This window comes from Arvicola amphibius, chromosome 4 (assembly GCF_903992535.2).
Source record: "Arvicola amphibius chromosome 4, mArvAmp1.2, whole genome shotgun sequence".
NCBI lineage: Eukaryota > Metazoa > Chordata > Mammalia > Rodentia > Cricetidae > Arvicola > Arvicola amphibius.
Window position 1 is genome coordinate 143,486,091 of NC_052050.1, and position 6,062 is coordinate 143,492,152.

Here is a 6,062-nt window from a genome sequence, read left to right on the forward strand (position 1 = left end):
AGATAAAGCACAAGGAGTGTCCCAAGACCCTTCTCTCTAAATGAGATTTTAATGGAAAGCAAAGAAAGGACACTTTATAAGTAACTTAGGATAAGAATTTATTCCTTGGCAGTGGGACCAGGATCTAACCCTGGTGCATGAGCTAGCTTGTTGAAGCGGATTCCCCTGAGGGATGATGTGTTCAGCCTTAATACAGAGGAAAGACTTGGTCCTGCCCCAACTTAATGGGCCAGACTTTGTTGAACTCCCATGGGAGTCCTTACCCATTGGGAGGAGTGGATAGGGTGTGGGCTGAGGGGTATGGGGAGAAATGTGATTGGAATAAAAATGAAATTTAATAATAATAATTATTATTATTTATCTCCATCCTTCGTTACTTACCAACCTGCTCTAATTGCTAAGTGTTTGGGTAAATATGTAGTGTTTTAAAATTCTGAAATGTATTTTCAATAAATAGACCTATAGAGACTGAAAATTGTGTGTGCATAGTTTTTTCTCAGGTTTGAAAGTAAAATACCCCTGATAGACTCACACACTTAAATAATTGGCCCCTGAAGCAGTGGCAGTAGTTGGGGCAGGGGAGGTTGTAACAACTTTGGGATGAGTAACCTAGCTGTTGGAATAGGCTACAGAGGACAGGACTTGAGAATTGTAACTTAGGCCTGTTTCTGGCTCCAGGGTCAGCTTTCTGATACACCAAGAAGGGAAAAAGCTATGCAGTAAGCCACCACCATGGACAGAGTCCAGCTGCAAGCCACCACCGCAGACAGAGCTGAGCTAGCCGAAGTGCCTTCGCTGCCATGATAGACTGATATTGTGTGAAATTCTTATGTCCATGGGGGTCACGCAAAGATGTGGACAGACCACTGAAATCCAACAAACCAGAAGCAAACTTTATTCCAGGAAAAACATTAAAATTAAAAAAATAAATCTCCATGGGGCACAAAAAGCTTATCAGGTAGCTGAGACCATAGCCAGAAATGGACTTGTAAGTTTGTGGCAAAGAACTGCTTTTGAACTCTCTCTTTTTATAGTAAGAATTAGGCAATAACAAAGGAATTTTTACAATCTTTTTGAGGTAAAACTTAGTCACAAATTGCCCTTTTTGGCAATTTCCATTAGCAGTTGGTTTTTTTTTTTTTTCCAGTTAACTAGTGTTGGTATTTAGTTCATTGTTTTCCCCTGGCATTCCTTGCTAGTGTTTACCAAAGCTCTGCACCTCCCCTGACACTGCCAGTTTCACATGGCAGGGAGGGGAATGGAAAGTTGTACAACCAAAAAGTCAAAACTCACACACATCCCATCATTTAAAACTTAGCTCACATCAATTGCTGGTCATGAGTGGCCAGGGGATTATCTAAAAACTGATCCTCAGTTTGCAGAGCAACCCTAGGTTTGCAGAGGGTAGCTTCAGCCTTGCAAATAGAGCTATGGGTTGTAAAGTGGAGTAACCCACTGGTTTTTGTTGTTGTTGTTGTTGGTTATTTGTTTGTTTGGTTGTTTTGCTTTGGTTTTTAGAGACAGGGTTTTCTTTGTAGCTTTGGAGCCTGTCCTGGAACTAGCTCTTACAGTCCAGACTAGCCTCGACCTCACAGAGATCCACCTGCCTCTGTCTCCCAAGTGCTGGGATTAAAGGCATGCACCAACACCGCCCGGCTAGAGTAACCCACTGTTAATACTTAATCCTAGTTGTTGAGAAAGCTGCTAACAGCCTGCTCTTATTCTAATAGGCTTACAACTTTATATTTCTTTATTTCTTCATTCTTTTTTCTGGAATCAATATTTCTATATTCTTATTCTTGGACTCTTCAAACCATGAGCCAAAACCTTTCTTTCCTTAAGCTGCTTTGGTTTGATATTTTATCAGGGTGCTGAAAATGTAACTACTCCAAATACATAGCAGCCCCTTGGACAAATTTTAGCTGTTTGGGGTTGCTAGATGGCATGTTCTAGTTAAAGCTGTGAGTTCAACCAGCTGAGCAGTTTTAATTTGATGCAAATCAACACCATTGATTTTATCAAGAGTACAGGGGGCCTTATACATGTTTATCTTTCTAAGTAAGATTTTATATGCTGTTTAATTATTGTATATGAGTGTGCATATGTGTACATGAATGTATGTGGGTAGCCATGCACAGTGCCTATTTGGAGGTCAAGGAACACCTTGCAGGTGAGTCATTTCTCTTTGTCCATCACATGGGTTCAAACTCAGGTTATCAGGGTGGGCAGCAAGCATGCTCACCCAACAAGCCATCTCATTAACCTCGATCTTTCCTTGCTTATGCTATAAATGTCTGCATTTCCAATAGGCTTTTTAACTATATATTTCTGGGAGAAAGAATTCTATTTGCTACTAGTAAACAGTCACGTTTATCTTCATGTAGCTGTCGAGTTCAGGAAGAACAGCAGCAGAATTAGGTGTTAGACAACACTAAGGAAATGTTTGAAGATTAAAGAAAAGGTTCTCAGTAGTACTCAGAATGGCATAAATAGAACATTTTTATAGCATTATGGCAAACCAGAAAGGCAGGTAAGATTGGCACCATGTGGAGAAAAACCTTCTTCACCCTGGCATCTCAGTTGTACTTCTTGTTGAATGAGTCAAAACTTTCAACATAACTGGCAAAAACAGGGAAGATTCCTATCACACAATAATTGTTTTTTCCATGAGATATCTTGAATTAATATTAAATTATTAAGATTATTAAAAACAAACCTGGACTATACTTCTTCAAGCCCAGAGCATGTATGAATTCCATTTATAAAAGACAAATATTTAAGGAAAGAGAAATGAACCATTTCTTAGTTTTAAATATTTTGCCTAATCTTTGAACCTGATTGTAAATCCCTTCCTTTTAGTAATGTAAATTCAAAAATCACAAAATAAGATATGCAGCTATTGTTAACGAAAATGAGTCCTGATGGCTTCTTGTCATTCACAGAGATTAATATCAACTTTCAACCCTCATCAGAGGAGCTTCTTCTTGAAGTGGATGGTAATTAACACAGAGAACCCCAGCTGGACAGTGTAAAAATAAGAAGAGACATTGGCGTGCTCAGCCTTGAACGGGATGGTCTTCATCAGTCCCACCCTGCAAGGCTCAGGGATCTAAGTGGGAGAAAAGAAAGATTGTGCAAGCCTCAATTTTAAAGAAACAGCATCATCCAAGCACAATGGAGCCAATGTGCATATGCAACTCACAGAGACTGTGAGTTTACATACATAAGACCCACACATGCCAACCAAAGTCCCAGCATGGAAGAGTGGGCCCAAAGTCTCTCGCCTAGCCAAAAAGCTCTCTACAAATAATTGGCTTCTTTTTCCTTCCTTTCTCACATGCTTTCACTCCCTGATGTCCATGTTTATATCTAAAATATACATCGCCTCTCTTGTTCATCTTTTCCTAATAAACACAACTGTTTTATATTGGTTTCTCCTAACAGTGTTCCCTATAGCATGGCTATAGCTCCATATAGACCAGATTGGAGGTCTCCCACTGATGGGACAGATTATGTAAGAGTGAAGGAAACTCCAAAGGGAGTTCTTCATCTGTGCTTAGAAAACATAATTCTCAGCCGGGCGGTGGTGGCACACGCCTTTAATCCCAGCACTCGGGAGGCAGAGGCAGGTGAATCTCTGTGAGTTCGAGACCAGCCTGGTCTACAAGAGCTAGTTCCAGGATAGGCTTCAAAGCTACAGAGAAACCCTGTCTCGAAAAACCAAAAAAAAAAAAAAAAGAAAACATAATTCTCATGTAAAGGATGGCGCCCTCAGGCCACTGGATCTAAAGGCTGATGCAAGTACACCAGAAACCTTCCTGTACATTTGCAGACAATATTTTCAACGCGTTTCCCATCTCATATGAGCAACAAAAAGGATTGACACAAAAGGGTATGATTTGAATATTCAAAAGCAGGGTTGCTTTGCTATGTCATTATTTATTCATTTATTTTATGTGTGTTTGTGAGAGCAATGGTATCTATGTGTGCAAGTGAGCATGCCTATGTGTGCAACATGGAGTCCAGAAGAGGACATCATCCTCTCTAACCTTCTCTGTCTATTCTTTTAAAGGAGAGTTTTCCTGAACTCAGGGCTACATTTTCTCAGCAAGAATGGAAAATGGAAATCTCTAAAGATTCTCGTGATTCCACCAACCTTGGGGATGGAGTACCTGGTGCAATCAGGGACCCTTGGTTTGTTATATGGTTGCTGGGATACAAACTCCAGTTCTCATATGTGTAGAGAAGGCACTCTTGGCTGCTGAGCCAACTCTCCAATTCCAGTTTAACATGATTTCTAAATGTTTTAACTCAAAACGGGGGCAGTTATAAGTGTCTGTTTGTTCTTGTCTTAATCTTATATATAATGGTTTTAAAATTAATGAATGATTTGGAATCTAATATCAACAATAACTGGCCAACCCTAAAAACATCCTTAACTGCCTCTCAGTAGGAAGTTTTCTAATAACAATAGTTTAGCCAGGATTTATAAATAATCCAGAGGAGCACTGCACTGTATGATCCATTTAACTTCCTGACAGTAAAGTGTTACTGTCTATGGGTCTTGTTCATGTTAATTTTATCTGCTAATTAAAGGATTAAAAGCAGAAAAAAATCTCATATATAGCAGGGACTGAAAGGTTATAAGCATTATTAAAGTAAAGAAGCATGTGTGTGTGAGAGAGAGAGGGAGGAGGGAGGGAGGAGGGAGAGAGGGAGGAGGGAGAGAGGGAGGAGGGAGAGAGAAGGAGAAGGAGAAAGAGAAGGAGAGAGAGAAAGTAAGAGGTGAGAGGGAGAGAGGGAAAGAGGAAGAGAAGGAGAGAGGAACAGGAGAAGAGGGACAGAGGGAGAGGGAGGGAAGGGGAAAAAGAGAGGAAGAGAGGAAGAGGAAAAAGAGAGAGAGAGAGGGCAAGAGGGAGGGGAGAGAGGGAGAGGGAAAGTACAAAAAGAGAAATATTCCCCTCAGGGCAGCAAAGTCCATGTTTCTACTGGAAGGCTGTGAGTCCAAATGGTTTTGGTGGCTTGGGATGAGACTTCTTCCCCTAATTTAGGATTGGTCAGCTTTAATAGAGAAATCGATACTTATAGGCCCACAGCTCTAGGTAAACATATTCAGATCTAACCTTAAACAGATCTGACCAGCCTGAACTGGTCAGCTATGTGGTGGTCCTGCTGCTGAAGAAAACGTCTGTAAGTTCTTTGTCAGATTAAGGATGAGGTCAGAGTTTGCTATCTTGATCATGTGTCCCTTGATTATGGTCTATTTCCCCATCTGTCTGCCTGTCAGGAATTGGCTCAATCCTTGTCACACAAAATTTATATTTTCCCTCCTAATACTTGATGGCTTTTTCTAAACCACTGCTGAAATAAGGCTATATTTTTTTGAAACAAGCATCATAAGTACACAGAAAAAATTGTCCGCATATTGAATTAAAGTTGACTTAAGAAAAGTGTAGGTCTTGAGAGTCAACTTTTAAGATTTTGGAAAATGTGTGGAATTTTTAGCCCATCCTTGTGTCATCCCAGATCCTCAGTTAAGGTGATGAATCTTATTCTTCCAGTATCTGTTGACGATAACTCATAAAATTCCTCTATAGTTGTGAAGTAAAATTTAATTCTACCTCAAGGTTCTTTTCTGAGTCTTATGTCCCTGGTTAGTTCCTAGTGATAACCTTCTTTTCTACAACATCAAGTTTCCTCTCCAAGAGCACTTATGCAGGAAAGTCACCTGCAAAAACACATCAAGACACTTCAAACACTCGCAAGTTCAGTAGGCATTGTTAGCAAACACAGAACCAAAGCAATGGTCTCCTACCCAGCCCTTCTCCCTTCCTGGGGTCTTGGGTGTTTCTTGTCTACATCACAGCCCCTGCATCTGGGGATCAGTGATCATGGCCAAAGAGGAGGAATAAAGAGTTTAAAAGCAAGAATATCAGGAAGTCTTCTGTGAAATAATCTCTCCTAGAAATGGCTATATAATACCCTAAATACTCTGGAGATAACACATATGGGCTTCTTTCCAGCTTCAGAGTTTTGAGACAGAGGTCCACTGATAACAGTGC